This window comes from Amblyomma americanum, chromosome 8 (genome assembly GCF_052857255.1).
Source record: "Amblyomma americanum isolate KBUSLIRL-KWMA chromosome 8, ASM5285725v1, whole genome shotgun sequence".
Taxonomy (NCBI): domain Eukaryota; kingdom Metazoa; phylum Arthropoda; class Arachnida; order Ixodida; family Ixodidae; genus Amblyomma; species Amblyomma americanum.
The window spans coordinates 43,905,377-43,927,221 of NC_135504.1; the positions used below are offsets into that span (position 1 = coordinate 43,905,377).

The 21,845-nt window shown below is 43.1% G+C and overlaps 1 long non-coding RNA gene across 1 annotated transcript; it reads left to right on the forward strand.

Moving 5' to 3' along the window:
• Positions 1-9,031: 9,031 nt before the first annotated feature.
• Positions 9,032-18,079, forward strand: LOC144100276 (uncharacterized). Its single transcript, XR_013307591.1, has 3 exons — positions 9,032-9,106; positions 13,433-13,490; positions 17,867-18,079. It is a non-coding gene; the product is annotated as an uncharacterized LOC144100276 (long non-coding RNA).
• The last annotated feature ends 3,766 nt before the right edge of the window (positions 18,080-21,845 follow it).

Consider the following 21,845-nt stretch of genomic DNA (forward strand, 5'->3'; position numbering starts at 1 on the left):
TTCCTGTTTCTTTCCTCTATGATAGCACGTTTGCTCCCCACAGTTTGTGTTTGCTAGTCCTTCCAAGATTCGTCGGTGGCTCACATTGTCATAAGCCTCTTTGTTATCTATCGCTAGGACAACGCGTTCGCCTCCACTACCTTGCGATCTGAAGCTGTACCGGGAAAGCCCGAATCCCGAAAACCGGGACCCGAAGCTTCCCAAGCAGCACAAGTAATTGGCCCAATATCGTAATCGAATTGGCAAAGGTTGGCCTTACAAAGGACTAGGATGGGGCCATCCTGTTGCAATATTGGGCCGATGACCTGTGCTGCATGGGTTCGCCCCGGAAAGAGATTGAGACTAGCCTAATACACCGAAAAGGAATTCATATTTATGAATGCTGCCTCATTTGCAGACGCCGCACTCTACGCAGGCATCGTTAAGAAAGCTTTAACAGTGGTGACCGATCCCAGATAGCAATAACATCCGGCGTGTCGATATCTCGCAGATCAATCACGGAAGCAGGGTACGAAGTCATTGCTCTCGCTACCCAAGAGAGAAGAAAATCAAGGAACCGCTGCCAATCTTGACAGATTATACAGATAAGATGTATACTCTATAAAAAACGCAAAATATATATAGATTAATTGAAGTATTATAATCCCACTGAGCAGCACTACACACACACACACACGCGCACACGCACGCACACACACACACACACGCACACACGCACACACACACACACACACACACACACACACACACACACACACACACACACACATATATATATATATATATATATATATATATATATATATATGTCTAATTGTTTTAATGTGTAGTTCTGATCAGTGGGATAATATTACTTCTATTAATCTATCGCTTAAAGAAATTACTTATAAAGCAGCAGATTGGACAGCCGTCCCCGTAGCTCAGTTGGTAGAGCACCCGACGCGGTATGCAGAGGTCGTGGGTTGGGATCGCACCAGTGGCATGTTTGTTTTTTCTGCTGTTTTGTAAGTAATTTTTTAAGCGATAGATTAATCCAAGTATTATTATCCCACTGATCAGCACTACATATTTAAAAAAAATTGAACATTCCCCTTTGCACCTTGGTTTCGGTGACTGTTGGCCCTTCATAAGCTTATCAAACGGGCACCTCATTTCCTTAACTTTGCCTGCTAATGTATATATATATATATATATATATATATATATATATATATATATATATATATATATATATATATATATATATATATATATATATCCTGTTATGTTTCTTCAATTTTTGGTGATTTTACATTATATATATAGATAAATATATATATATATATATATATATATATATATATATATATATTAAGAAAGCTAACAGTCACCGAAAGTAAGGTGCATAGGGGAATGTTTCTTTTTTTTAATATCTAATGCCAATCAACTAGTTTTTTTTAAGGAAAATTATTTATAAAGCAGCAGAAAAAACAACCATGCCGCCGGTGCTCTTACCAACTTGGTAAGTTGGTAAGAGCACCGGACGCGATATTCGGAGGTCTTGGGTTCGGATCCCACCGGCGGCATGATTGTTTTTTCTGCTGCTTTATAAGTAATTTTCTTAAAAAAAACTAATTGATTGGCATTAGATATTAAAAAAAAGAAACATTCCCCTATGGACCTTAATTTCGGTGACTGTTAGCTTCCTTAATATGTTTGTCAAACGAGCCCCTCACTTCATTTGCCCTGTCTGCTAATATATATATATATATATATATATATATATATATATATATATATATATATATATATATATATATATATATATATATATATATATATATATATAGTGAATGCATGTTCTTCAAGGTGCTGGGGTTTCACCCTGCGAAGAAAACGAAACGAAACAGAAAAGAAGACATTTAGCGCTTCGACTACTTGCCTGCTACGGTGTAGCTACTTAGTGTATGTGCGAAGAAAGCCGACAGTCACCGAACGGAGAGCACTGATAAACAATCCTCTCCGTTGTTTCCCGTTAGTTGACGCTGTGGAGATGTTTACTACTTTTTAATCGGCCAGTGCCGTGCATTCGCGACCTACGACTTGCACGCCATTTACTCATTTCCCTTTCGTGTTTGAAAACAAAGTTCGACGTCAACGTGTTCTCATCAACCATCGCTTTCCGGTGAATGTCTGTGTAATCACTGTTGAGAAAAATAAGGGGGAGCGAATATGCCACTTCAAGACATCATCACCATCAGCCTTACTACACCCACTGCAGGGCAAAGGCCTCTCCCATGTCTCTCCAATTAACCCTATCCTTTGCCAGCTGCATCCACCCTTTGCCTGCAAACTTCTTAATCTCATCCGCCCACCTAACCTTCTGCCGCCCCCTGCTACGCTTACTTTCTCTTGGAACCCACTCCGTTACCCTTAAAGACCAGCGGTTATCTTGCCTTCGCATTACATGCCCTGCCCAAGCCCATTTCTTTCTCTTGATTTCGACCAGGATATCATTAACCCGTGTTTGTTCCCTCACCCACTCTGCCCGCTTCCGATCTCTTAACGTTATACCTATCATTTATCTTTCCATGGCTCGCTGCGTTGTCCTTAACTTAAGCTGAACTCTTTTCGTTAGCCTCCACGTTTCTGCCCCGTAGGTGAGTACCGGTAAGATTATGCTGTTGTACACTTTCCTCTTGAGGGAAATTGGTAAACTGCCACTCATGATCTGCGAGAATTTGCCATATGCGCTCCACCCCATTCTTATCCTTCTAGTTATCTCCCTCTCATGATCCGGATCAGCTGTCACTACCTGCCCTAAGTAGACGTATTCCGGCACAATTTCTAGGCTGTCGCTGCCAATTGTGAACTGTTGTTCCCTTGCTAGGCTGTTGAACATTACCTTGGTTTTCTGCATGTTAATTTTTAAACCCATCGATCTGCTCTGCCTGTCTAACTCGTTGATCATGATTTGCAGTTCACCTCCTGAGTGACTCAGCAAGGCAATGTCATCAGCAAATCGCAGATTATTTAGGTATTCTCCATTTATTCTTATTCCCAACTGTTCCCAATTCAGGCCTCGAAAAACCTCCTGCAAACATGCGGTGAACAGCATTGGCGAGATCGTGTCTCCTTGCCTGACGCCCTTCCTTATTGGAATTTTATTGCTGACTTTGTGGAGGACTATAGTAGCTGTGCAGTTGCTATATATATATATCTTCCAGTATTTTGACATAAGGCTCTTCTACCCCCTGATTACGCAATGCCTGTATGACTGCTGAGGTTTCCACTGAGTCGAATGCTTTCTCGTAATCAATGAAAGCTATATAGAGAGGGTGGTTATATTCTGCGCTTTTTTCTATCACCTGATTGATAGTGTGAATATGATCTATTCTGGAATATCCTTTACGAAAGCCTGCCTGATCATTTGGTTGATTAAAGTCTAACGTTGCCCTGACTCTATTAGCGATTACCTTAGTAAATACTTTGTAGGCAACGGATAGTAAGCTGATCGGCCTGTAATTTTTCTAGTCCTTGGCGTCTCCCTTCTTATGAATTAAGATAATGTTTGCATTCTTCCAAGCTTCTGGTACAGTCGAGGTCATAAGGCACTGCGTGTACAGGGTGGCTAGTTTTTCTAGCACGATGTCCCCTCCATCCTTCAACAGATCTGCTGTTACCTGATCCTCCCTAGCTGCTTTTCCCCTTTTCATTGCTTCTAAGGCTTTCTTTACTTCATCTTTCGTTACTGGCGGGATGACGCATTGCTATGCACTGCTGTCTTTCTCATTAGCGCTCTGATTACATTTGGCTACTGTACAGGTCTGTGTAGAACTCTTCGGCTACGTTAACTATCTTATCCATATTGCTAATGACATTGCCCTGCTTGTCTCGTAATGCATACATCTGGTTTTTACCTATGCCTAGTTTCCTCTTCACTGTTTTCTTTATAGCATGCTCGATTCTCTCCATATTAAACTTCCTTATGTCGGCTACCTTGCGCTTATTTATTAACTTTGATAGCTCCGTTAGCTCTATTCTATCGGTAGTGTTAGATGCCTTCATGTTTTAGCGCTTCTTAATCAGATCTTTCGTCACCTGAGATAGCTTCCCGGTATCTTTTCGAACCGTCCTACCGCCTACTTCTACTGCGCACTCCGTAATTATTGATGTCAGGTTATCGTGCATTGAATGAACATCAAGATCATCTTCCTCAGTTAAAGCCGAATATCTGTTTTGCAGCGCTATCCTAAACTAATGTGCTTTCCCTCTTACGGCTAACTCGTTAATGGTCTTCTTCTTCGCTAGCTTCTTCCGTTCCCTCTTCAAGTCTAAGCTAATTCTAGACCTTACCATTCTATGGTCGCTGCAACGCACCCTTCCGAGGACGGCCACATCCTGAATGATGCCAGGTTTAGCGCATAGTATGAAGTCGATTTCATTTTTAATCTCACCATTGGGGCTCTTCCAGGTCCACTTCCTGTTTTCTCGTTTGCGGAAGAAGGTATTCATGATCCGTAAATTATTTCTATCCGCGAATTCGACTAATAACTCTCCCCTGCTATTTCTATAGCCTATCCCATAGTCACCTACCGCGTGGTCGTCAGCCTGCTTCTTGCCCACCTTCGCATTGAAGTCGCCCATCAGTACAGTGTACTGCGATTTTACTTTATTCATTGCTGATTCTACGTCCTCATAGAAGCTTTCAACGGTCTGGTCATCATGTCTGGATGTGGGTGCGTAAGCCTGCACCACTTTCAGGTTGTACCTCCTATTCAGCCTAATTACTATAGCTGCTACCCTCTCGTGAATACTGTAGAACTCTTCTACGTTGCCAGCTATATCCTTATTAATGAGGAAACCCACACCTAGTTCTCGTCTATCCTCTAACCCGTGATAGCACAGTATGTGTTCGTCCTTTAGTACTGTATACGCCTCACCTGTCCTCCTAACTTCGCTAAGCCCTATCACATCCCATTTAATTGCCGCTATTTCCTCAAACAGCACTGCTAGGCTAGCCTCACTAGCTAAAGTTCTAGCGTTAAACGTTGCCAGGTTCAGATTCCAATGGCCGCCTGTCCGGAGCCACAGATTCTTAGCACCCTCCGCTGCGTCACACCGCCGTCTGACCGCCGCCGTGGTCAGTTGCTCTGCAGCCGCTGGGGACTGAGGGCCGAGGGTTAATTGGTTTATTCATAGAAGGTTGTGGCCAAGTACTACACTAGGGTGGCCAAATCCTGCTCTGGTGAGGGAGTGCGTTGTCGGTTTTGGTCACCGAGATCAGGCCGCACTCCAGGCCTGGTAATGCAATTCCATCGACACGCGGATTTTTTTGGTTAAACCCGGTGGAGAATTGCGCGGCACCAGGATTTGAACCCCGGTCTTCTTGCACGCGAGGCGGATGTTCTACCTCTACGCCATCGCTACTTTTGCTTTCAAGACAATGTCGAACAATTCGGTGTCTGATATTTTTTGACTACCTCAGCTGGACCATTTTACTTCACAAGAAATTCTTTCTTTCGGGGTGGCAATCCGTTCGAGGTTTTTCATTTGTTTTACGCACAGCTCAGACGACCGGTACACAGTGGACGCAGTGAAATTGGTTCCTGATACTGTAGGTGAGCAACTGATTTCTCAAATTTTTTCAGAGTTATGAAAAATTTCATAAAGGTTTCTGTACTGGGTGCACAAAACGATATAACCAGGCGGAAACGATTTTCTTTTTTGATAAGCATTTACAAGCACTCACACAGCTTTCTCGCTGAGTTCTTTAGCATAGCAGTGCGTACGATTGCCGCTGAGTTCTATTCACAAACACTGAAAAGAACCTAAACGTCAAGCGCTGCGCATGCTCATTCAAGAAACACTGAACACGATTTTTTTAGGCGTGAATTTGGTGCAAGAACTGCTAATTTACTTATCTAAGGCCGCTTTTCTTAAGCAGTTTCACCATATGCTTGAACAGCAAATGTTTTTTGGATATTTAGTTTTCATTTCCAGCGTCCCCGTGTAGCAGTCGATGACCGCCGCGGTAGCTCAGTGGTTAAGGGGTTCGGCTACTGGGCCAGAGTTCCCCGTTTCGATCCAGGCCACGGAGGCCGAGTTTTGATTGAGACGCAACGGAAAGCCACCCGTGTACTGTGCGATGTCAGTGCACGTTAAAGATCCTCAGATGGTCGAAAGTATTCTGGAGCCCTCCACTAATGCACCTGTTTCTTCCTTTCTCCTTTCATTACCTCCTTTATGCCTTTCCTTACGGCGCGGTTCAGGTGTCCAACGATATGTGTGACAGATAGTGTGGCATTTCCTTTCCTTAGATATAATTATTGTTTTTTTTTAAATTTGCGACATCAAAGCACCAATACGGACCGAGCAGTGCCATCAAGAATGTTCCAGAACCTGTTTTTCTTTGCAAATGGAACGAAGAATATTCCAAGCTGTGTACATACAAAAAAAAAGCATAATACCGCTTTGGCACAAAAAAATAGCAGAAAATGATTTCATCGCCCGATGCTTTTAGAATTCTACTTACATGTGCCAACAAAACCTTAAGCTGAGATAAAAAATTGATGCTGTGTTTTCTGTTCTCTATGACATCTACAATATGTGGGAACTAGCGAATCCTACTTTTAAAAGGCATTTCAACTCTGCATTTAAGACGCGTACGAAATTTAGGCTGGAGAAATTCTGCGCAATTTATTGAGTAAAATAAAATGAACTCGACATAAAGCCTCTCCTGACAAACTACTGATCTTTTTTCATTCTCGCACGTTCTATATGCCTTTGAGGGGGCAGGTGGCGAAGTAAATAGACAATATGGTAGACATTTCCCATTTTTCAATTGATACTTTGTCGTGAACCTCGGGTCTTCTTTTGTCTCGTAGCAAAAGTCACAGCAAAAATACAGTGCAAATGGAAACAAAACGTTTTCATCATGTGTAGTGTTAAAACCCTCTGAGCAAATCACCCTTCTCATGGTCCTGGCGCATCGTGGATTCCACGACTTTGTGGCAAGCGAACTCAAAGATCTTAAAATCGTTCGGTGTCATCGTGAAGCGGAGAGATCAGAGCCTCCGTTATTTGCATTATTGAATTTCTTTGACAAAAAGGATAAACAAGCGAGGCCATTAAAAAACTGAACAAACGTAAAAAAAATTTACGTTTTTTTCTCAGATTTTTTTTTGCGCGATTGTTGTTTTTATCCCTTCCGCATTTCGTAAACGATGGCAGTATAATTATTCCGTTTCTTTTTGCATGAATATTTTGACCTTCAGTAGTGGAATAAAGCTGTAGATTTTTTTTCATATATACGCGGTACTGCTTTTAAGTTAATTTTTGAAGAAATGTTAGATTCTTGATTTTTGTACTTCAGTTTGCCTTTAATTTGTTAAGTAATATCTTCACTGAACATCACAGAAAGTTCTGAGCATGACGAAAATAAAAGTTCAACAATTTCTTTTTACTGATTTCCATCATCAGAGACAATTTGAATAGTCTAAAATCTATTTTACTAAGCATCCACAAATTCAAGTGCAAAAGAAAAAGCCACTCTGAACTTTACATAAAAGTTAAGATAACGGTGCCAAATTTAGTTATACTTTTTTAAATAACCAAAAGCGCTTCAATTCCAACGTCAAATGCCAGAGAGGTGCGTTCCGCTGGACGTTCAACACCACTCTATGCAAGCATTTTTTAAAAGCTAGCATCATTACTTTACTGGATTTTGTGCTAATTCTGCGGCTAGAAGCACGTTTGGAGGATGGCTAAGCATGTTGTTGCCGCAGTGAATACTGAATAAAATTATTCAATTTCAAAATAATAGGATATTCAGCATTACACATCTCGAATTTTCTATATGAATGCAAATGCAATTCCACGCCCGGGAAAATATCATTCCGCACAGAGTAAGCAATGAACGCACCCACCCCAAGAGCACACCCTTCGCACGGTGGTGCGACGGAACAATTTTTTGTTTTCTCTAGTGTCAGCTCTCAGCACAATTGTAGCTGGACAATATTTACATTTTTACAGCTGCGCAAAGGGCTGCAAAACATGCCGAAATGGCTTGAAATCGGTAACCAATGCATTCAAGCCGAACGTAATAGAACAAGGCGCTGGTCGATAACGTCGTCATCATCGTGGACATGTCTAAAAACGTCCTCAATCTGAGTATCCGGGTACTGTAAATACCTTTCTGTTCGCACGGTACACGGTAACATAGCCCTCTCATCTTGCGCCCCTTGCATCGCCCCATTTCCAGCGGAGCTGCCTGGAGTACAGTTAGGCCTGGTGAGGCAGGCTGAAAGTTTCCTGAACGATTAGTTTGACCCCTAATATTCGATTTCTGTCCATCTCTCTTCTTTGCACTACTTTCAAGAGTCAAATTGAAAACGCATGCTTGAAAGACAAAGTTCATCCTGAAAAATTTACTCTTCAAATTTTCTTCGCAATTACAAATCGTGCTGTAACGTCGAATAGAAACTCCGAATTGCACTGTTGCCATTGCGACGCGTGGAGCTGCGGGAACATGCATTATTGCTCCTCTGATGGCTATCTGACTATGAAAAGGATCCTTCTTCTGAAAGCTATACAATGCCCACGCACTTTACATAAAGCAAATGTGATGTCACACAGAAGTTTCAATATTATGATTGGCATAGCGCATCTATTAACCGAGCTTAATGTCATCGCATGCATCTTGAACATTTAGCGGCCTGTTGGTAGCGGTTCTAACCTCTGTGAGACAAGTGCAATTTTTTTTTGAAGTCCGTGCTCTTAGACGTCGCTTGATTTTTTATTACGTATACAACTAGGCAGGCGCTGCAGCAACAACCAAGTAGGCTGCCTGTATTGTTATCTCTACCGGTGCTGTTGAGGACTTTGCACTAAATATTGCCGACAGGAGCCATCAGTAGGGTTGAGTACTGGTGTTATTGCTGGAAAGAAACACTAAATATGTTCTAATAAGCTTTAACAAGGAAAATAATTTGCTGACGACCTCTGTTTGAAGTCTATCTTTATCGAGAGAGCTGTCGTTTAATCCCTGTAACTTTTTCTTATCAATCTAGATGCATCCAAGTGGGTTCTGCCTGCTGCTTTTGGCCGCATTGCTTGCTATCTCCGAGTAAGTACAAAATTGCCGAAATTTTCACAAAAAAGGCCCTACTCTATAAGCAAAACAAGACACCCCATTGAAATGAGCGTCATAGTATTTTTGGTTGTGAATTGTTCACCTTAACGAGTGGGGCGCTGAGATCTTTTTAGATGGCCAGCGCTTAACTGTCTACATATCGCGTCTATTCAAATGGTTCAATTTGAACGATGGCATCAGATATGCCATTCTGAGCAATCCCAGTCGCATCTGGGCAAGTAGCGCCGTTGGGTGTGATGCAAAAGTACTTTACTTCGCGTTCAGAGTCGGTATTTTCGTCAGCCGTAAGATGGAGTATATTTAAGCTTCGCACGAGACCTGTGAGCACCGAGCGATCGCTCATGGCGCCCAAAGTTACGTCGTCTTCACGCACTGAGCCTGCTAACCACCGACGCTGTTGATGTGATTTCAAGTCACTGGAACTAGACTTAGTAGACGCGAGCGACAGCTTTGTGCAAACAGAGGAGGTCCATTGATTTTATTTAGTTCGAACAGCAATGACCACTCCTCTTTGCTCGGACTATTGAGCGGTGGCCTTCTCTCACAAACGATTCCATCGTTGCCGAAGAAATTCTCTGCTTTCAGGGCTTCTTTGAAAGCACTGGGCATGTTCTGAACTTTTTCTTGCTACCAGCACTGTAGCGTAGAGTTAGCTGCAGGATGTCAAGGTGTCCACCTTGACTCTACACTGCGCAGTAGCCCAAATCTTTGCGTGCGGACATTTGTTTTTTCTTTCTTGCTGACCGGAATGTTTACCGTGAACAGTTGTGTAACTTGGAATACTAAATGTGCTTCCATATTAAAGCAAAAAGGCGTATTTTATAACTTTATTCTATTTTCCTACTGAGCACGTTTAATATTTTTGTGCTACATTGTGAAATTTAGGCAAAGAGGCTTCTTTTGTAAGCAACATATATTATTTATACTCGAAACACTACAACACGATGCCATAGCGGCAGAAAGGTTTTTGTGAGACTTGACGTTTAGACAGAGCTTGGTTCAGCCATAAATAAATAAATGACCAAAATGAACACTGCTGCGACTGGGATTCGAACCCGCGACTGCCCAGATACCTTCATTCGCTAGCCACTGCAAGAAAACACTAGGTTATCACCGCATTTTTTAAAACATCCCATTCACTACACTGAAAGTGTATTATATTTAGATGAGTAATTTACAAAGGTTTTAGGAAATGCCACGGAAGACATCTCAAAACCACACAGCAACAGACCACTGCACGGGTGGTAAGGCTGATCACATCACCAATAAGGAATGCCACTCCGGTTTAAATTCGTTCTGTTCCTACACATACCTTAGTTCAACAAACCTTTGGCAGAAATCAAATTTCGTCGAAACAACTTATTCACCATTCCGATCGCTCATTCTAGTTTTCCATATGGTGTGTAGTCTAGTCAGAAAAAAAAAACATATCAAGAGGTTCATCAACACAATGCACTGCGGGGAGGTATCGAATGTATGAGAAGTCAAATAAATTCGCCATTTCAAGGCCCGCGTCAAGAAATCCCAAAACAAAATTGCGTCCTTAGAATTTTAGAGGCCCGCGTACTGTGCGATGTCAGTGCACGTTAAAAAAACCCAAGTGGTTGAAATTTCCGGAGCCCTTCACTACGGCGTCCCTCATAGCCTGAACCGCTGTGGGACGCTAGACCGCCATAAGCCAAATCAAACCAAACCTATTGATGAACAATGTTATGTGAGTGTAGCGCAATACGGGACAAGGGACAAAGAAAGACGCACACAACACGGGCGCTAACTTCCGACTGACAGAAACCTATGTGACCAAGACGACCATGATCCGAAAGGGGAAACCGGCGCATGCGTCCGGAAAAAATAATGAAAATTAGATTAATGAGGAACTACGCACATATACGAATAAACGATTGTCTAAGAAGGCCAGCTCTTTTTTTGGACAGGGAGATTTACATCTTGCTGACACAGTTATCTTCGAAAGCCGCGATACGCGCTGCTTCAATAATCTGACGTGTTAACTGATCCCGGCATCTGGCCACTATCGAGCACTAATGCAAAAATGGCACACAACCACACTCCTTACAGTGCAAAGCCAGGTTACTGCCAGTAAAAGTTCTCATGTTGTTTTTATATTCACGAAACCTCTCATTCAAGCAACGACCAGATTGACCTACATACCGCTTGCCACAATAAAGTGGGATGTCATAAACAATGCCTTCTGTACATTTCACGAATTTTCCCCTGTTAATGGCGTACTGCAGCTTTTGTGAACGCGTATCGGCGGGCAAAGCATTTTTTTTTTGGATAGCGTGTTTAGTTTTTCAGAGGCTGAAAAATCCACGCGAACATTCGCTTTCGTCCCAATTTTCTTCATATTGTGGGACAGGCAATGAAAGTAAGGAATGATGACAATTTTCTCTTTCTTTCTTTATGAAGGCACACACGGTAGTTCATGTTCCTGGCGCTTCTTCTTCAGTAGGCCTTCAGCGACAGAAACACAGATTGCAGCTGGGTAGCCTGCTTCTTACAACCTTGCGAGTTGTTCGTGGAAGCTCTGTCTGATGAAGTGGGGGTGACATTTATAGGGTATTTTTCAAGCATAAATTAACAATGCCTCGCTTTACGACCTCATAATGTGCAGATGTGTACAGGATTGTTATTGATGAAGCATTATTCAATTTTTTTCATGAACGTTATAGAGGCGGAAATTCAGAGATGACAAAAAATTGACCTTTTCTCTGAAGTTGTCTTCACAGGTAATGTTTCCGTATGCAAATTGTAGATGAGAGCCTTAGTGCGAGGTAAAAGTAACATTTTTCGCGCCCGGATAAAGACATCATGTCCTGGCAATTCAAAGTAAATCGAGCGCTAAATAGTCGGAGGGAAAATTCTCGAAATGAAGTTTTCGCATAAGTGTTTTCTGGCGACACTGAAAATATGATCAGTGTTGAAAAACGGACTGTGTGAAACCGCAATTAAAAATAGACCTCATGCATAGACCCACACAAACAAGCACGGTAGTGAGGTTAGAGGACATAATCAGTCTGTCAAAAGTGACTGCTTTGACGGTATGACTGCTCAGTTAAGCGAACAACTTCGTCTACGCTAGGCTTGCCTGCGCAGAAAACGCCAGATCATCTGCATCAGCTAATATTTTGGTCTCGCTATAAGGAAACCTCGAATGGCACTCATACCTGACAATTTTGAACAAAAGCATTTTTGAGAGGGAAACCATTTTTCAACGCAATTTTCTCATATAATGCAAGATTTCACCATAACAATCAATATGTCCGCAGTTGACCCGATGGCAATCTTGCAATTTTTCTGCAAACGCTTTTAATGTCGTCAAAAGCTTTCCCCATTGGTTTTTATGGCAGCCATAATTTCTCGATGCGATCGATGGAAACACCTAAAAATAAAGATTTTACTACGTATCAGAAGAATAGATCATTGCCTTCAGTATTTTCAATATAACCTCTTACAATATTCCAAATTTTCAACATTTTTGTCGGAGAATGTTGTACATGACTCTGCAGAATGCTGTAACAGAGCACCATAAATTAGAGTGCAAAGCGAAGTGGCGATAATTTACACCTCTCTTTCATAGACAAAAAGATGGTCACGGTTTGTGATAGAGAACCATTCACAACCTAGCGTGCGGAACAATTATTGCAAGAAAAACGTGTTCGCACGTAGACAACTGAACCAAGAATAGAGCGCTGTAATAGCGAGAACAGGAAACTGTGGGATTTAGGTGAAAGACCTTCGCAAGGTCAGTGAAAATCGCAGTGGGAGGCCTCGCTGCTCAATTCGAAACCGGACGTTCAACGGGTCACGAAGCGGGCCGAAGAAACCCCCGACCATCATCGCAGGTCGGCCACCTTGTACCCTGCTTTGAAGAGAAGCGCACCGCGGGGAGGGGAACACACCCCAAAAATATGTTACGTTTGGTATGAATTAGCTCTATGCTCTCGCATTTATTTTTGTAGGCCGGCTGCTCACCGTCTCCGAATTGGCTTGTTTTCCGGAAAGCGAATGAACGATTCCAGAGAAACAGACAAGAAGGGAACAAAATATTTATGTGACGAACACATATGAACGAAAGCAATCAAGTGTACCTTGACCGTGAATTTTAACTTGCCTTTCTCCTCTCTTACGAATGCTCTGTACGTAACAAATGCATTGAGTAATGCAAATCTTTACTGTTTCCAGTAAGAATGCTCAGAAAACATGAATTAAATAAGACGCAATAAATGTTTCATAAGAAAGGTATATCGCTGTGGATATATTTCATTTGTGTCCTTTCAGGGGCGGATTTGGTCCAGAATTTCTGCCACGGCCTAGCATGCGATTTTGTCCAGCTGCAGTAAGCGGATTTTTTTAAAACTTTTTTGTAAATAACAGACACAAACACATTACTGTGTGTGACTAACAAAATCAATTGAAGTCGGAATATAAAAGCTGAGAAATATGATTCAAATAGAACAGGAAAACATAATATACAAACCGCAGCTGTGATGCCTTATAAGCCTGCGTAATTGGGAAACTCTAAAAGCCTCATTTGACCGAAAATACTGTAGCAGCTTTTTTAGCCACGCAGCCCTGCGCTTTACTGCGAAATCTACAGAGTCAGCCGTTAGACGTTAATTCTTTTGAGAAATTATTTATTTGACTATTGATTTCCGAGCCGCCGCGGTGGCTTAGTGGTTATGGTAAGACTTTCTGACGGGATAGTTGGTACATATTCATTTTTGGTAGGATATGCGCTAAAAAGATTTTCACAAGGAAAAACACGGTAGAGACGTCAGGAAAATAGCGCAACTTTCAACTTAAATGACGAAAAAAGAAATCACGCATACTTATAAATCCACCGATATACAGAGACGAGCTGCATCAAAAAGCGTGAACCTAAAAACCAAACAAGAGAAGGACCAATGGTGCATATTTTATTGAGATTATAAAAACCCAAGTATATATCAACAGGTGCCGAGGTATGGTAAAAGAGCACTCACATGGGCTGACAACAATGCATAACAACATGAAAATACAAAGCTTCATGAAAGGTGACAGTGAAAAGAATCAAGTGCATAACAACATGAAAAAGTTCTGACAATGAAAATAAACAAGAAAGATTGGGATGAAAACCGTGTAAATGGCGGCAAAAATGACATAAGCACATTTAAAATTCTAAAGGCAAACTAAAATACAGAGCACCGAACGGGTTGAGAGACTAGATGTAACCATCCAAAAATGATAGTTCATTCATATAAATGTTAACAGAAGACGTGCTAACGCCCTTCTCTTTTCCTAGCCTAATGAAAAAAGCCCCAATTCGTTCTCTGTCGGTCTTGGCCTAAGCCTTAGATAGAAACTTAGCTTCATTAAACTTGTGATAGCATTTTTGGCAATTGCTGCAGTGTAACAGAAGGTTACCTCCAGATTTGTTCTTCAGGGTGAGGTTGTGCTTGCGAGCGCGCTCATTGAAACATTTCCCGGTTTGCCCCACATACACTTTGCCGCACGTCAAGTAAATCTCATACACAACATTGTCAGTGCATTGTTGTGTACGTGGTTCGATGCTTGAGGCCTTTTTAACACGCTTCTTCGTCACCATTGGACATAATTTCGCCAGTTTGCAGGGAGCCGAAAAAACCAGCTTAACACCGTGACGGCATGCAACTTTCTTCAAATTGTGTGAAAGACCGTGCAGGTCAGGCATTACCTGCACAGCTTTCAGTTCTCTCTCGCGATCAGCATGGTCCGGTTTTTTTAATAATTTTTCAAAAGGTTTTCAGACATGCCGGTGACTAGATGGGCTGGGTAACCTGCAGATAAAATTCTGTCGGTCTGACACTGGAAGCTTTCACCCATCTTGTGCGCGCATGATTTTTCTAATGTAGATTTCATTCAAAGAGATACTATGCCACGCTTTACCATCTTGGAGTGGGCACTACCAAAGGACAAAAGTGACTTCTTTGAGCACGGCTGATAAGCCCAAAACGCATGCGCATTTGAAAAAATAAGTCGTAGGGCAAGAAACGGGAGTCGATCTTGATATGCACGTTCATGCGTGAATTTCAGACCGCTCGCTAAAGAGCCAAAAGCAGTGAGATTTTGGTTTACAAGTGTATCTGCGGCAGAATGTGTAGGTACATTAAGGTGGATAAGAAAGCCATCGACGTATCTCAAAATACGTGCTATTCCTGTGTCCTGCAAGCTGACGTCAAGACGCCGGTCAAATAGCGCCAGAAATATTTCGGGTAGGACCGGTGCGAATGAAGAATTTATACAAATTCCCGCCTGTTGTAAGTAAAACTCTTCCCGGAAGCAAATAACAAACTGGCGAAATTTTGTCCGATGTTGAGCAAGAAGCGTGTTGAGGTCTGTAATGTCCAGCATCTGTGTACACACAATGCACTGCCAATGTTGTGTATGAGATTCCCTTTACCTTCGGCAAAGTGTGTCTGGGCCAAACCGGGAAATGTTTCCATGAGCGCGCCCGCAAGCACAACGTCACCCTGGAGAACAAATCTGGAGGTAACGTTCTGTTACACTGCAGCAGCTGCAAAAATGCTACCCCAAGTTTAATGAACCTGGGTTTCTAGCTAAGGCTCCGGGCAAGACCGAGAGAGAAGAAATTGAGTCCTTTTTAAATGACCTAAGAAAAGACAAGTGCGTTAGGACGCCTTCTATTAACCTTTCTAGGAATGAACTATCCTTTTTGGATAGTTACATCTAGTCTCTCAATCCGGTCCCTGCTCTGTATTTTAGTTTGCTTTTAGAATTTTTAATGTGCTTTTATCTTTTTTCTTGTGCAGCCCTTTACACGGTTTTTGTCCGCGTCTCTCTTGTATCCTTTCATTGTCAGAATTTTTTTTATGTCGTTATGCATACCTTCTTGTTGTTACGCACTCTTTCTTTTCTTTCATGCAGCCGTGTATTCTCATGTTGTTATGCATTGTTGTCAACTCATGTGAATGCTTTTTTACCCTTCCTCGGCACGTGTTGATATGTTTACCGTATTGGGTTTTTTTTTATAATCTCATTTAGACATGCCCCATTGCTCTTTCTCTTGTTTGTTTGTTAGGTTCACGCTCTTTGATGGAGCTCGTCTCTGTGGATACATAAGTGTGCCTGGCTTCTTAAGTCGTGATAAAAGTTGAAAGTTGCGCATCTTTCCTGTCATCTCTACCCCATTTTTTCCTGTGAATGTCTTTTTAGCGCAAAGCCTATCAAAAGTGGTTACTGCGCTCGGCGCGGGGGCGAATTTCGAAGGAGTGGAAATTCTAGAGGCCAGTGTACTGTGCGATATCAGTCCACGTTAGAGAACCCCATGTGTTCGAAATTTCCGGAGCGCTTCACTACGGCATCCCTTGTATCCTGAGTCGCTTTGAGACGGTAAGCCCTCTTAAAGTATAAACCATTAATTTCCTTTAAATACCCAAGGTAATATACATCGATTCAAGTGCATCAATTACGTTGCCAGCAGACAAACTCGACAGGTGGCGGCAGCCTACAAAAGTTGGCAGTTGGCAAAGTTCATAGTGTAAAATCTCTCTTCCTTCGTTGAGACAAGAGGAGGGAGAGAGAATATGCGAGAGGGAAGAGATAGGGGGGTGGAAGGCGATAAGTGGCCTGATCAGTATTCGCGGAATCCCCAAAGAATGCTTTCGTTTAAAGGATGCAAACATGCGTCCGCTATTATAAACCTCTGTATTAACAGCCAGAGCGCCCCCCCCCCCCCATCATTATCAGGTGCACTGTCTGGCAATATGTGCCACCTTCACATGTAGATGGCACGGTACCAAGCGACGCGTCACTACATTGACCCTTTTGACAAGCCAGAGATGGCTTTTCAGCGTCACTTATGTCTACCGAAAGCCGCCGTGCTCTGGCTCTATCTTGAGTTCCCGAGTTAGATCGGAAGTTCAGGTTTGAGGCATTAGTGGGCATCGGTATGCTTCGCGCCATCGCGAACCTCTGAAAACTTCAGCTGCAAAACTCCGAGAGTATGCATGAAGAGAAACACATAAAGGGCTTTTTTGGAGCTCATGCGTTTTGGTTATTTACTCCAGAAAAATAGAAAAACCAAAAAGCGAAATCTCGCGGTTCAAGCCCTGCCTGCTTAAAAGGACTAAATATGGTAAATTAGCGTCTGCACAAAGGTCTGATCCCACCAGCTACCTAAGTTTGACGGTGTTGCAGACGACAGCGTGCACTAAAGAAGCCTCATTCGATAAGACGCGAATTGTCGAATGAGTCCTCTGCAGATCCCAGCTAGGTGAGGTCCCCATTACCGTTATCAGGCCCTACCCTCAAAGGCGAAGCTTAAGTGGCTCTCCAATTTTTTGCTACAACCTGCTCTCTGGGAAGAGATGGACGTCGTGGTTTTTTTCCCTTATTTCTTAAAGCAAATCATTCGAAGCAGCACATTACGAAGTTATCGAGAAATATCTCAAGAAAATCTCTACCCAATTGTTGAACCCAATATTTCGCTTAATCATGCACAAAATCCCCTCTCACCTATTACAGCAGTACAATATGAGGAGCGGAAATCAGCACAGAAACATTCGGTATGAAAGCACAGTACGCACTTCGCATGAAAGGTTCTCATTCGTGTAAGAAAACTAATTTTCCTTACGCAGGCCGTGTTTCAATGTGATTAGATAAACATTCTCTTGTATGTACAAAAGCCTTCCTGCATTTTTATTTTAACACATTGCTCTCTTTACAACTTTCTAGTGTCACCCTGGACAGTGGAAATTGCCCTGCAATCCAGGATGTATATGCCGGAGAACGAAGATGGAACGGAACCAGCTGTTCTGCCTGCATATAAACTCTTTCGTCCCACCTTATGTTGAATAGTAGGGAGCAGGCACACTACGTTACTTATGCTGAATATGCAGGGCCTGCATGCTTTCTATAAAACGGAGCAAATAAAATAGGCTCGCTGGATATTGCGCTCTATTTTAGTAGCAGACGCTTAAGATTCTGAATAACTGCGTTGACGGAAACCATTTTGCACAGGGGAGGGATCACAGGCGACTATCAGATTTTTCGGCACATGGGACATACTGTGTTATGGTAAGCATGTCTTCACACGATCTCTTCAAGAATTTGTCATGCATGCCATTGAAGGATTGACATAAAAACTCAGGAAAAATATTCATAAAGATTTTAAAAATTCATGTATCAATACCAGCATAAAGATGTGTTCAGACAAGCAAGGCAACCGAGGTCCCATCCACATTTGTTTTTTGATGAAAATTGTGTGTGATCGCTAAATATGTCGAAGCGAAGATGTTGGACCCGGTCTTCAAGAAACGGTGTAGTTTTCTTCAAGAAACATGCGTATATCACAACAGAACGCAAAACGTTTCTTTTGCGATTTTGCAGTAAAGCAAGACCAGATCGCCACCGGAAAAGAAAAATTAGAACCTCAGCTTTTTTTACCGTCTATAATAAAATCATGTTGCGACTCGAATGTTTAGATTCTGCAGGAGAAAAATTGCACATACGGTGTACAAGGGGAGCTTTGAACGCCCCTTCCGTAAAACGCGAAAACGCGAATCTGTAAAACGCGAAAACAGGAAATTTCTGCTTGTGCGCATAATGCTTCTTAACCAATTAATAAAAAAAATTATTTCATTCCAGCACATCATTGTGTAGCAAATATATTTTTGTTTTCAATGATACTCAGAATACAGAATATATGTGGCTGTGTAAAGAACATTATCTTTGATTCGCAAAATTTGAATGAAACAAATAAGGAGAAAAAATCACGAATTGCGTTCTGTGCGTTACATGCATTCAAAGTTACAAAACTCCTCACCCTAAACTTTTCAGCGAGCGAAAAAAAATAGTCGATCACGTTCAGTGCGGTGCCAAGGTGGCCCATGAGCACAGCGGCTGTGCTGTGCCAAGGTGGTTCATGAGCACTGCTTGGTTTCCTCTCCCTTTCCATATTCTTATGCTTTTGGGTTTTCAGATTTGTCCGGTGAGCCCTGCAGTTCACTTTGTTGCGAGGATTGTTCTACTGCTGTGGCTGCTGTTTAGAGCCGTTCCTGCTTTTTGGCCAGGGAGCCCTTAGTTAACAATATCGGGATATCATCCGTGTAAAATTCACGTCTTATACTTTGAATGTTTTGAAGTTTTCTTGCGAGGCCGATCATGGTGGTAGTGAAGAGAGTGGTTGAGATTATCCTTTCCTTAGAGGTCCTCTGTTTCAGGAGGTGAAAAGTTAGTGTTCCCAGCTCTCCGAGATTTAGCTATGCTGTTTTTTGGTGTAGGAATCTTCGTGCGGAATTTTACAGGGGCGATAGAAAGAAAGGCGAACAGAGCGGTGCATACGGGCTCCACCGTTCGCATCTCCTTTCAGCATGCTCTTTCTTCGGTTTTATCAAAAAGATGGTAGAGGAGCCCATGACACATACCAGAACGGTAATCGGCCCTTGCGCTATTTGTACACTGCATACAAACCGCGCCTAATAAGGCTACAACTTTCATCTGGACAGACGCCAATCGCCCAGCGCCAGATGTGGGTCTGCTTAACTTGTCGGCTGCTCGGCGACAAGCGGAGATGGCAGCTTTCTGAGACTCGACATCTGTGCAAGCACGGACAAGGCTTAATTACCTTACTGCCAAAGCTCGCAGATATGAACGCGATCTCTCGCGACGGCAGTGCCATGCGTGGTGTGAGCAGTTCTCGACAAAGTCATCGAATGCTTCTCTCTGGCGAACGTTCCGTGCAATAGACCACGGTTCCCGTCGTCCTTACGCAACAGCCACAGCATGGTTTGCAGCTAACTTTGCTGCGGATGATTGCGCCAGACAGGCATCGTGGACGTGTTTTCCTAAGTAAGACTTGCTACTTCCAAGGGTATCAGGAGTCTACTTGGCAGGAATTCCAGAATGTCGATAAGCGAATATCTACAGCCGACGCCGAGGGAATCGCAAGCCATTTTCCATGCCCGATGTGCTTGCAGCAACAGATGAGGCCCGTCGGAAGACTGCGCCCGTTCCAGACTACATTCTTTACAAGGTGTACTAGAACTTGAGTTCCGCTGTACTTCATTAACTCCTCGCCACCCTTAACAAGGTATGGATAGAATGCATCGTACCAGAAACCTGGAAATCAGCTATTGTGAACCCCATCCCAAAGCTGGAGAAGCCACCAACAATAATAATTGGTTTTTGCGGGGGAAAGGAAATGGCGCAGTATCTGTCTCATATATCGTTGGACACCTGAACCGCGCCGCAAGGGAAGGGATAAAGGAGGGAGTGAAAGAAGAAAGGAAGAGAGAGGTGCCGTAGTGGAGGGCTCCGGAATAATTTAGACCACCTGGGGTCTTTAACGTAAACTGACATCGCACAGCACACGGGCGCCTTAGCGTTTTTCCTCCATAAAAACGCAGCCGCCGCGGTCGGGTTCGAACCCGGGAACTCCGGATCAGTAGTCGAGCGCCCTAACCACTGAGCCACCGCGGCGTGTAGCCACCAACAGACATTTGTATTTTCCGGCCCATATCCCTTGCGCCATCATTGTGCAAGCTTACCGAAAGAATGCTTTCCACACCAGTGTGTGGTGGTTTTTACGGCCCCACTCACATTGGCTTTCATACGCCCTTAGGTATAAAAGATGGATTGGCTGTCTTGGCGTCAGCAGTTCTAGCATCAACTCGCAGCCACAATGTACGTACCATACTCGCCATGGACGTTTAAAAGGTGTACGATAATATCAGTCATGCTGCCATCGTGGAATCCCTTGATATGCTGCTTTTCCCCGCCAGAGGGCGGAATTTTGTTCAATGCTTCCTTGAAAGGCGACACTTTGCCATTCTCCTCAGTGGTGAGGCCATCGGATCTATTGTGCCTCTTCGTGGCGTACCCCAGGGATCGGTATTATCGGCAACATTATTTAACATTGCTTTTATCCGTCTTGCTTGGTGCTTGCATGATGGGTCTCACATCAAGCTCTTATGGTACGCTGGTGACATAACGCTGTGGAGCACTCAGCCTAACCTACTGACGCAAGACGGTGGCTTACAATCAGCCATAAATATTACGTCGACTTATCCTTCTTCAATTCGTCTTGAACTTGCAGTGAGCAAAACTACGTACGCGTCAGTCGCGAACCGCTGGTGGCGCCGTAGTCTCCCTGCATCACCAATTCGTCTCCATCTATCCAGAGCTCCACGAAAGTACGACCGAAAAGTTCTTGGGCTTGACAATACACGATTCAGGAACAGGGACTGCTTGGTTTTATCGAGCTAAAAAGCAAGAGATTAAGGCGTAGGGTCTCATTAGATGCATTGCTCTTTATATAGGCGGCGCCCGCTCTCACGCTGCACGACAGTTGGTTCGGATGGTTGTGCAACCGCTCCACGTTTACCAAGCTCATTTCAGCAGTTGTCCAGGGCTCAATGGAATCGCCTCGAAGGTGTTAATCGAGAGGCAATGGGGGTCATCATTTGCCTTTCCAGCATAACGCCGTTCATGGCGTTCCAAGAACATGCGCAGCTGAATACACTAGATGAGCGGGTGCAGCAACGACGCGAAGAACGCAGGCTTAAGTCTAACCTTATACACACAACGTGTGCACTCAGGGCATATGCTTCATCGCAATCCAGCCTACATTCGCCTCCTAAAATTCTCCATCCTGGCGTTCTGTGCAGCTAAACGACAACAGACCAATTTATCTACGTCGGCCGTCACCTACCCT